The 11,432-nt window shown below is 40.2% G+C and overlaps 2 pseudogenes; both read left to right on the forward strand.

The window, feature by feature from the left end:
- The first annotated feature begins 1,408 nt into the window (after nucleotides 1–1,408).
- Nucleotides 1,409–1,858, forward strand: LOC132366630 (pterin-4-alpha-carbinolamine dehydratase-like; annotated as a pseudogene).
- A 5,956-nt stretch (nucleotides 1,859–7,814) lies between these two features.
- LOC132366274 (lysosome-associated membrane glycoprotein 1-like) lies at nucleotides 7,815–10,048 on the forward strand (annotated as a pseudogene).
- The last annotated feature ends 1,384 nt before the right edge of the window (nucleotides 10,049–11,432 follow it).

Below are 11,432 nucleotides of genomic sequence, written 5' to 3' on the forward strand. Positions count from 1 at the left end.
GGGGATGAAGTACAATAACTTCCACATGCTTTACATCATTCCAAGAACATCACTTTTAAAAACACTGTTGAGGTTTTGCTTTTGTTTTTTTTTTGGTTTAGAATTTGTTTTTAGTTTTTATTAGAGTATAGTTGCTTTACAATGTTGTGTTAGTTTCTACTGTACAGCAAAGTGAATCAGCTCTACGTATACACATATCCCCTCTTTTTTGGATTTCCTTCCCATTTAGGTCACCACAGAGCATTGAGTAGAGTTCCCTGTGCTGTACAATAGGTTCTCATTAGTTATCTATTGTATACATGGTATCAATAGTGTATATGTGTCAGTCCCAGTCTCCCAATTCATCCCCCCCCGCTTCCCCCTTGGTATCATGCATTTGTTCTCTACATCTGTGTCTCTATTTCTGCTTTGTAAATAAGATCATCTATACCAATTTTAACACTGTTGAGTTTTTAAAGAACTCTTTTTGGATCTACTTTAAGATAATTTTTAATCAATGTATTATAGCTTAATGGATAAGAGTTCAACTGTGATTTGGAATCAGACTCCCTGGCCTCAAAATGCACTTTACCATTTACTTTGACAAATTATTTAACCTTCTTGTGTGTCAGTTTCCTTATTGGTAAAATGCTGATAAAAAGTGTATGTACCTTATAGGATGGCAGAGAGGATGAAAGGAGTACTTAGCAAGTGCTTTTCAGTAGAATGACCAATATTTATTAGTTATTATTATTGTTATTTTTATGTAAAACAGGTTTCTGTAACTAAAACCTCAGGCAGCTGATAAATGTGTTTATTAAATCCGAACTCCACTAGCATTTCATTTTCTTTTATTTCTTTTATAGTCAAGGTTCAGATGTACTATTCCAGAAATCTTTCAAGCTTCTAATTGCTCTCAGGGCCATCCACCGTTGTGCCTGTCATTCAATTTCTTTTGGTAATTCCCCATTTTCTCTCCCTTACTAGCTTTAAACAAAGTTGTAAAATGTGTGAAACCAGTAGACAATAACCCTAACCCCATTATCTCATACTCTGAATTATTAGTTTTAAGTGTTTTTCCTTGCCTATCTTGTTCTCTATTAAGCATCCCACCCAGGGAGAGATAAATTGGGAGACTGGGATTGACATATGCAGACTGCTATATATAAAATAGATAATAAGAACCTACTGTATAGCACAGGGAACTCTACTCAATACTCTGTAGATGACCTATATGGGAAAAGAATCTAAAAAAGAGTGGATATATGTATATGCATAACTGATTCACTTTGCTGTACAGCAGAAAGTAACACAACATTGTAAATCAACTATACGCCAATAAAAATTAATTTAAAAAAAACAAAAGGTTGAGAGTTACCAAAAAAAAAAAAAAAAGGCATCCCACCCAAGAGCCTTCTAATGATATGGTATGGACCTTTCATTTTATTCTCTCAGTTATTATAAAAATTTAGATGGTAAGTATCTCTTGGAAATATGGAACTGTAGGACATGCTCGCCTCCTCCGCTGCCACCCGCTGCTGCTGGCGTCCACGCTGCACACAGCATGGCTGTCAAAGCACACAGGCTAAGTGCTGAGGAGAAGGACCAGCTGCTGCCAGACCTGCGGGCCGTGGGGTGGAACGAGCCAGAAGGCCAGGATGTCACCTTCTAGCAGTTCCATTTCAAAGACTTCAGTAGGGCCTTTGGCTTCATGATGAGAGTGGCCCTGCAGGCTGAGAAACTGGACCACCATCCTGAATGGTTTAACATTTACAACAAGGCCCACATCACCCTGAGCACTCACGAGTGTGTGGGCCTTTCAGAACTGGACATAAATCTGGCCAGCTTCATCGAGCAAGTAACAGTGTCCATGACATAGACCCTGCCCTTCCTCTCTGAGTTCTTCAGGGGAAAGGGGGGACTGAACTGGGGATCCAGAGAGGTAACTGGGGAGCCCCGAGATGTTGCTGCAGTCAAAACTGACAAGTCGATCCTGTTGCCTCCATTTAGAGGCAAGTCTCTGCCATCGAAAAAGGCCAGCATCACTGCCAACACCAGAACTTAGACCACTTTTCCCCCCACCACTCTCTTCCTCCTTGGGGCTCTTTCACATGTACACTGATTTGAATAAGTTCTTCTCTTGCTTTACAACTTTCCAGCGACAGCAACGATTTCTTTCCAGGCAGTGTCTTGCTCCCTTCCTGATTCATTTCCCAAGAAGCTGTGATGGAAACTGTGTCTAAGATAAGGTCTGATCTTAGAAACCAGAACCCTAAAGTCATCCTCATCCTATGTGACAGACATGCATGTGCTATTATGCCTCAAATAAAGCCACTGTTTCACTTGGGAAAAAAAAGAAATATGGAAGTATAAAGTTCAAAATTTCCACTCCTTTACTCTGCTCCCATGTCTGCCTGTGCCTCAGTTCTCTCCATCTCCTGGAGATGACCAATAAAAGATGATCAATAAAATAGATGATCAATTAAAGCCCCCCAAGAATTGAGACTGTCTTTCAATGTCCCACAAATATTTTCTAGCTAGTGCTGTTATAAGATAAACTTCAGATTCTGTGGTTTTGCACATTTCTCTTCTTAATGCACAACCTGTCTTCTGCTCCCATTCTTGCAAACAGTTCTTAGAAAGCAGTGAGTAGAAAGCTCTCACTGGTGTTAACAAGTGAGAAATGTCAACTTTCTAGTGTTACCTCTCCTAGTAGATACAACATTAGCCTAAAATGATTCATGATGATCTCAACATGATGGTGGGCAGAGGAAATGACCAGTATGGATGCTGGCAGCTTCTCAGGACCATATCAATAATTATATGCAGGCACTACTTATTCTATCAATGATGTCTCTAAGCAAATTATCTCTGAAGATAAAACATGTTCCTTGTTTAGGTCAATTCTGCCTGAGATGATATTTTACAAAAGCTTTACAAAACACCCTGTTAAGACAAGCTAGTTTTACCTGCAATAGTTTTTCACTGTAACCAGCTTTTATGGGTGACATTGGTAACATATACTATGTGTTGATAAATGCAACGAATCACTTTTTATCATTTTAAAATCACTTCCACTTTTACAAAAGCTCCTCTAAAGCCATAGTACCTGGAATTTTATTTCTCTTTCACCTAGAACATCTTTCTAACAGTTAAAAAATTACCTGGAAGGGGCAAAAAAAAAAAAATGGAATGAGAAATATCACTCCTCTGTTCTTCAGAAAGAAGAAATAAGCATTTCTAGAGTGTCTATCACTCTCCAGGAAGTGTGTTTGGCACTAGAGATATATATGCATTTCAATCAGAGATTTTCCTTGTTGTCAAGTATTTTATAATTTTTAAGAGAAACTTAGAAAAATAAAAAAGGATACAATCATATGTTAAAGGTACATATAATCAAAAAAAAACACATATAATCATGTAAGAATGCAAGTGTGCTCAAGATACTATAAGAGTTCAAATGAGGGACATTTATATCAGACTGTAGATACCAGAGAAGTTTTTCAGAGCAGGTGACTTTCACTGAGCATGTGTGTGTGTGTGTGTGTTTGTGTGTGTGTGTAAACTTACCTAGACACAAAAAGTGGGATCTCATTCCAGGAGCAGGAAAACAGAACATAAGCATTGTCCATGAGAAAATAATTAGGCCCAATGGTTCCAGTATCCCATTAGATGCTCTAACATGGGTTGGAAGATAAAGATGGCAGAACAGAGACCAAAGACTCCTTAGGTGTCCGTGAAGCCATGGGTTGACCATAAAACAGTGTAAGATGAATGAGTCGTGTCATGGACCCTTCTTACTGTCATTGCTGCTCACTGATTCCACTTCTGCCTGTGCCTCACTTCTCTCCATCTCCAGGAGCCTGACAGTCTCCACTACTCTACGCAAATGCCATCCCTGCTAAAATGTCCCCCTTTAGCACCAACAGTGACATTTTGGAATTCTCTCAAGCTATGAAAAGAACCAGAATCAACTTACAGGTAACGTAAATCCCCCCAATTATTATCATGTCGCTTCCATTCTCTGCTATGTACATTCTTTATAAATACAACGTCCTTTCCTGTCGTGTTGGAAATGTGAGCCCACTGTGACTAAGGTCATATTTAATACAGACCCAACATTTTGTTGGCACTCCCTAAATGTTAAATAGTAATGAGAGGAGATGAAGTAGTACAAGAACAAGAAAGTGATTAAAATAGATCCCAATCGATTCCAGCTGCATTAGAAACATAAGGGGGAAAAGTGAACACTTATTATCAAATTATAAAACCGAAAATATGTCTAGGAAAGTGTGGGCTATTTAAAATCATTAGATAGTTTTGAACTGAAATCCCTTAAAACTATACAACAAAAAAGTATTTTCCAGATGTCCTTTATACGGATATGGAGAACGTAAAATATACTTCCCTTACAATTTGGATTTTTAAACATTTATTTATGATCATATTAAAATGTGAAGTTTTACTCATTGTTTTAGATATTTAGTCAGGTGAATATCTGACTAATGAATAACACATGGTACAGAAAATATATATATACATTTTAATTTTAGCTTTTCTGAAGCCCATTGTTCATTTCAGGCTGCCTTGCTGAGAGTCCTTGCACTAAACGCCTCTGGCTGCATTCCATTCAAGACAAAGGCATATTTTAGGGATGTACCTCTCACAAAGAGGTATTGATGGACCAGGAATCAGAGTTTGGACAAATGAACATTTCATTATAACACAGCCTAATTGTTAAAGCTCTTCTTATTGAAAAGAATAAAAATTTCATTAGTCATCACAGTAGCTCAGCATGAACTCCTCCTCTTTTTCCCCACAATGCACAGTAAGAATGGCCGTTTTAAGCTTATCATTGAACATTTTGGAAATGTTGGTTCTTCCTTCCTTTTGCTCTAAATACACTAAGAAGTATTTTAGTAACAATTATGAAAAAAAATTGGTAATAATTTTAAGCTAAACTTTATACGTGGAATTGTGAAAAAAAATCTCAGTGATCACAGGCAAAAGTAATTTAAGAGCTGCCTGGAAGGCCTGCTTTTTTCATTTTAGGGCCCTGGGATCATTTTTATGGGATAATAAGGATTCATAGGACCACCCTAAAGCTCAAATAAAATAAAGACATAAGTACTTTAGAAACTAAAAAGGTTTTATAGAGCTAAGGGAATAAAATTTGCATTGGTAATTCTTATCTCTATACAGCTTTTAATTTTAGTATCTTTTCAGCTTCTCCAGGAAAGATATGTATTGATCACTGCCCTAAGTGTAAAAACTGAAACAGGGAAGGACCAAGATACAGTGAAGATCACTAATCTGGCACTCAGAATTCCTGTTATTAATTAGATGATAATGTTGAGTATGTCACGTAAACAGCTGACAGCTTAGTGTGTCCTAGTGGTGAAAATGCGGTGGGTAGACTAGATGAAGAACACAAATGCATAGCAACCAATAGCCCTCACACCTGAGTGTGCATTGCTAATTGATCATAGAAGTGGTTCTGGCTAAGACAATGCGGTCTCAGAATCTTTGTTGACAGTACGCCAATCAAAGCTGGCTCTCCAGGAACTAGACAGTCTCTAAGAGTTTCCTTTTCCAGGCCTAGGAACCTATAGTTGTCACCTGTGAATGTAGATCAATCGCATTATCCATTCTCACCTTTATTGCTCCTCCTCCCTCATCTCATACCTCTCTCTCTCACTCAACCTGCTCCAGTCACACTGGAGGTGTGTCTTTGTCTCACAAACTTTGCAATGACTACATCCTCTGCCTAGAATACTCTACTCTCACGTGTCCACGTGTTCACTCTGTTATCTTCCCTAAGTCTTCACTAATCTCAGCCTTTCAATGGTGTTCACAGGAGTTGGTAAACTATAACCCATGGGCTGAATCTGGCCCCCTGTCTGTGTTTGTATGGCCCACAAAGTAAGAATGGCATTTACATTTTCAGTTGAAAAATACATTAAGTCAGAAGAAGAATTATATTCTGTGGCACATGGAAATTACATGAAATTCAAATTTCAGTGTTCATAAATAAAGTTTTATTGAGACACAGGCTGCTTTTGTGCTAAAATGGTCGAGTTGAATGGTTATGGCAGAAACCACATGGTCCACAAAGTGTAAAATATTTACTATCTGGTCATTTACAGAATAAGTTTGCCTACCCCTAGGATACACTTAACATTTTGTTAATTACTGGAAGTACTCACCTGCAATCCTGATGCCCTCTCTTTCCCTCTCAATTTTTAAAAATAACATTTATCACATTGTACCATACACTGTCCTTGTATATTATGTATATTGTCTCTCCCTAAGAGCACAAATTCCATGAAGTCAGAGGATTTTGTCCACTTTATTATCTGATATATTCCCAGTGCCCTGAACAGTATCTGGTACATAGTAAATATTCAATAAATATAATTCTGGAATGAATTAATTATATGGAAGATACCTGCATTACGTAGAAATATATTAGATGGAGTAGTCACAGGAGACTTCAGGGGAAGATGATATTTTAGTGTTAAAGGGTACAAAAGACTTAAGGAACATTTTTCCTAGAAAGGGGTACTGAATGAAAGAACATGTGTGTAGGGTAGCCTAGATGTAATGCAGAGCCCAGGAGGTAGAGAGGAGGTGGAAAGTAGGCTGAGCCCAGGTTGTGGAAGACTTGGAATGTCTGATTAAGATGCTTGAGTATAATCTTATAAAAAATAGATATTTCAGAAAGATCTGTCTGATAATGATATGATATATACAGTATGAGTTGGAGCGGGTAAAATATATGTGAGAATTGTAATAGCTTGGGTTCAGGCTTCTAAGATTGGACAGTGGCAGATGAAGTGAAAGAGAAAGGACACAGGGAAGAAGGAAGGAGTAACCAATGGTACCTTCACTATTGTGACCTTTGGTGAAAAAATGTTTTTGTTAAAAGTTGAAAGGCAGCAGAAAGAGAAAGCATTAAAAAATAAAAACCAGTCTGCTTCAGTTCTTTGTAGTTTATTGAATAAATACTCATACAGTTCCCAGTTTAAGACTTCTGTAGATTTTATGCCTCAGAGAAGGCATATATGATGATAAACCTGACAATATAAATGAAACCAATTAGATTTTAGTAGAGTTAGATTAGTTGAACTACTTCAGAATGAAGTCAGAATGGGTTTCACTCAGGTAGATTTTACTTGTGCCATTTGTGTTAAACAGAGATAATAAATCCAAATATACATGATAGTGCCTAAAATTTTTTTGTAAAAGTAGTAGCATGACATAATTCTAAGTGAAAGATAAGAAAATATCACATACAATTTGATTCCGTTTATGTAAAATTTTATATATACTTAAGATGGAATTTTAGGCTGTATTCTCTTCTCCATATTTTCTGTATTATTTGAGCTTTTTTTTTCTGCAATGACTATATTATTTTTTTTTACAATCACAAAAGAGCTATTTTTATATTAAACTATTAAAAATGACAGGTTGGCTGTATAGCAAAAATCTCCATAGATTTGTTTAGATATTAAGAACAGATTCATGCTACAAACTATTTATTTGCTATGAAAAGAATCAGGAAGTATTTAGCAAAGTTTGAGATAATAATTAATGTTCAAATAAGCTGACTGTCAAGTACATTTGAAATGTTTTTAGTCTAGTAAGAACAGGCAATTGACTGATTAAACTAAGATTATGAATTTTGGAAACTAGACCTCGGTCCAACGGCAAAGAATCACTTGTCGCTTGAGTCATCTTTAAAATGGATTATGGTAATCTTTCCTTAAAGGGTTATTTAAAAGAATTAATATAAAGGATATAAAACACCTGTCTAGTGAGTAGCTGTTCGAAAAATGATAGCTATTATTATTAAGAATTGGGTAAGTACTAAATAAAATAAATCAGAATTTGAGAGTCAAGCTACATTTACTTAATCCTTTACTTAATTTGTTCCACTTAATGCCATGAAGTACTGTGCTAAGTACAGGTGAATACATGTATGATCAAGGACCTGCCCTGTCTTTAAGGCATAAACAATACGTTTAATAAGGTGTTACAGATGCTATGACTCAAGTTCCTATACGACAGGGAATTTAAATCAGGCCACCTCCCCAGTGAAAGTTCAGCATATAAAACTATGTGCTTTGGTGTGCCCTGATGCTTTTCACTAAAAATATATGTAAAAGCACTTCTATTTGGAAGCTGTTCTTTTATTCATCCATTCATTGAACAGTTATATATTGAGCATCTTCCATTTTCAAACATTCTTCTTGGAGCTGGCCCTATACCAACAAAGACAAGATTTCTTCTCCCACAGAAGTTTCAATCTAATGAAGGCAGAAAAATAAACTAGGAAAAAAATAGAGAAGATAAATTCAGTCAATACTATAAAGAAAATCAAACACGGTGGTATGATGGACCAGGCTAATTTAGCTTTGATAGTTGAGTAAGGCTTTTCTGAGTGAGGAGTATCTGACCTGAAACCTGAATGATGAAGCTCCCGTCATGTAGAGAGAGAAAATTTGACAGGAGGGAATTCCAGACTCAGGAAATAGCTAGTACAAATCACCTAAGGCGGGACCAAACTTAACCAGTTCAATAAACAGAACTGTTTGAAACTATGGTTGAAGAAACAGGGGAAAGAGAAGGAAGCTGTGAAGTCAGAGAAGTGTTCTCAACTATAAGCTTGAATATGAACTCCCCTATGTAGCAGAAAGTTACAAAGAATCCTGACGTTTCAAAATGCAAGGATTTGATTCAATATTCTAGAACGCTTGAGGTCATCTACTCTACCTAATCGTGTAATTCATTTACTTATTCGATCAACAAGTATTTGGGGACTTCCCTGGTGGTGCAGTGGTTAAGAATCCGCCTGCGCAAAGGGAATGCTTCTGTCTCCAGTCTCCTGATGGCTTTTGGAAGAGGCCATATGCTGACCCTCAAAAGTTTCGCAAGAAATGCAACACGTTAGTGTCCAGCTGATGCGTTTTGTTTATAACTTGTCAGATACAGGGATTTTCCCCAATTCGAGCTCCAGGGCAATCAAGACTGCGGAATCCGTAACCGACACCAAGGGAGACATAAATAAAAAGTACAGGTGTGAGAGCAGCAATCACATCCGCATGCGCAACGTGACAATCGGGCTCCGTGACGCCACCCTCCAGGCCTACCTCTCCAACAACAGCTTCTGCAGGGAGGAGACGACCTGTGAGCGAGCCTGGCCCTCCCCGCCCACCCCGGCCGCGCCGCCCCAGTCCTCGCCCACCCCGGCGCCCAAGAGACCCTCAGGGTCCAAGTACAACGTGAGCGTCACCAGCGGGACCTGCCTGCTGGCCAGCATGGGGCTGCAGCTGAACGAGGGACAACACAACGGTGACCAGAGAGTTCAACCCCAACAAGACCACCTTTGCGGGGAGCTGCACAGCCCAGATGGAGACCCCGGAGCTCCGCGGCAGGAACCTGCTCCCGGCGCTCCAGTTTACGATGAACGCAATTGCAGCCGGGTTTTTCCTGCAAGGAGTCCAGCTGACGCTGACTCCGCCCGATGCCGGAGACCCCGCCTTCAAGGCCGCCCACGGCCCGCTGAGGGCGCTGCAGGCAGCCGCCGGGAGCTCCTACGAGGGCAACGCTGGGGAGCGCGTGCGGGTTCCCGAGACCTATTCAGGGTGTGGGTCGGCGTTCCGCGTGGACGGGGACAAGTTTGGGCCTGTGGAGGGGGGTCAGCTGGGTGAGAACAGCATGCTGAGCCCCATCGCCGTGGGCCGCGCCCTGGCAGGGCTGGTCCTCAGCGTCCTCATCGCCTACCTTATTGGCCGGAAAAGGAGCCACGCCGGCTGCCAGACCATCTAGCCGGCCGCCCGCACCCGCCGCGGACCAGCAGCAGCTGCGCGGCCTCGGGCCGGTTCCCTGGGCTTAGATTGCTGTTGAGGGAGGCACCCTTTCTTGCAAACATCTGCTTTATCCAATGTGAAGTTCATCCGGCCACAGTCACTATTGACAAAAGAGCAACTATGGAAATGACGGTGTTAGTTTTGCTAACTGGGTTAAATATTTTGCTAACTGGTTAAACATTAATATTTACCAAAGTAGGACTGGAAGGGGGGTAGGGGGTAAGAGAGCTTTTCTAAATGGGCACTGGCTCCACTATCATTTGGCTTTTCAAGATTCTGGTGTTTGATCGCTTCACTCTTTACTCAGGTGTAAGCCTTGCAAAGGGAGCGTCTCTGGTCTTAATGCTTTGATGAAGGCTGGTAGCTGTGAGCCTGACGCGCTGAAGAAATCAGTAGCAACGAGAATCGTAGAGCAGTAGTACGAAGAAGCAGACCTGGGAGGCTTAAATTAAGCTTTAGAAACCAGGGCGGGCCCGGCTCCTCGAGCATCGGTACTCCAGGACGCCAGGTCCTCGGGCTTTCCACGCTCTGCCACTCGAGAGCTTGCACTTTTTAAAACAGAAAAATAAGCGTTATTTTTATTTACTTTTTTTAAAAGTAATTTTCCTTCTTCTGTTGGAAGTTTGGGGTCATCCTTTGTCTGCACTGTGTACAATAATCGTTTCACTCAGATTCATCACTTGCAGCTGGGTGGCCTGTGTGCTGAGGAACATCCCCTCCTGGGACGCGTTGCCCTAAAGATGCTGATAAAAAAGTCTTTCTGTTAAAAAAAAAAAGAAAAAGAAATCCGCTTGCCAATGCAGGGGACACGGGTTCGAGCCCTGGTCGGGGAAGATCCCACGTGCCGCGGAGCAACTAAGCCTGTGCGCCACAACTACTGAGCCTGTGTTCTAGAGCCCGCAAGCCACAACTACTGAGCCTGCGTGCCACAGCTACTGAAGCCCTTGTGCCTAGAACCCATGCTCCGCAGCAAGAGAAGCCACCGCAATCAGGAGAAGCCCGCGCACCGCAAGGAAGAGTAGCCCCCGCTCGCGGCAACTAGAGAAAGCCCGCAGGCAGCAACGAAGACCCAATGCAGCCAAAAATAAATAAATAAATAAATAAATAATTTTTTTTAAAAAAACAAATATTTGTAAACACCTACCAAATACAAAGCCTTCAAGAAATTTAACCCATAGGAAAGCTTAGGTGTATACACTTTGTGTCAGAAGTTAAGGTCTCATACAGACAGGGAGAGATCACTTCTTGCTGGACAAATCTGAGATTTCATGGTTGAGTTGGCATTTGAGCTAGGGTAGGTGGGTAGGGTTTAAACATAAAATACGATGATGCTGAGGGACACAAGAAGGCCTTCTAGGAAACAACATGAGTAAAAGCACAGAGATAAGTTGTTTAGGTAATAATAGCATGCTGTTTGAAATTCCTCTTATAAAACATCTTTGAGTTTTAAAATTCAACAGATCATTGTGAAACCTAAACTTGACCTTTTCACATTTCTGTCTCCCACTTTCCTTTGCAAGAAATTACGTGTGTGTGTCAATCAGAATTCTGTGAGCTACATCACTGGTCTTCTACATGCAT

Source organism: Balaenoptera ricei, chromosome 5, assembly GCF_028023285.1.
Source record: "Balaenoptera ricei isolate mBalRic1 chromosome 5, mBalRic1.hap2, whole genome shotgun sequence".
Lineage (NCBI taxonomy): Eukaryota > Metazoa > Chordata > Mammalia > Artiodactyla > Balaenopteridae > Balaenoptera > Balaenoptera ricei.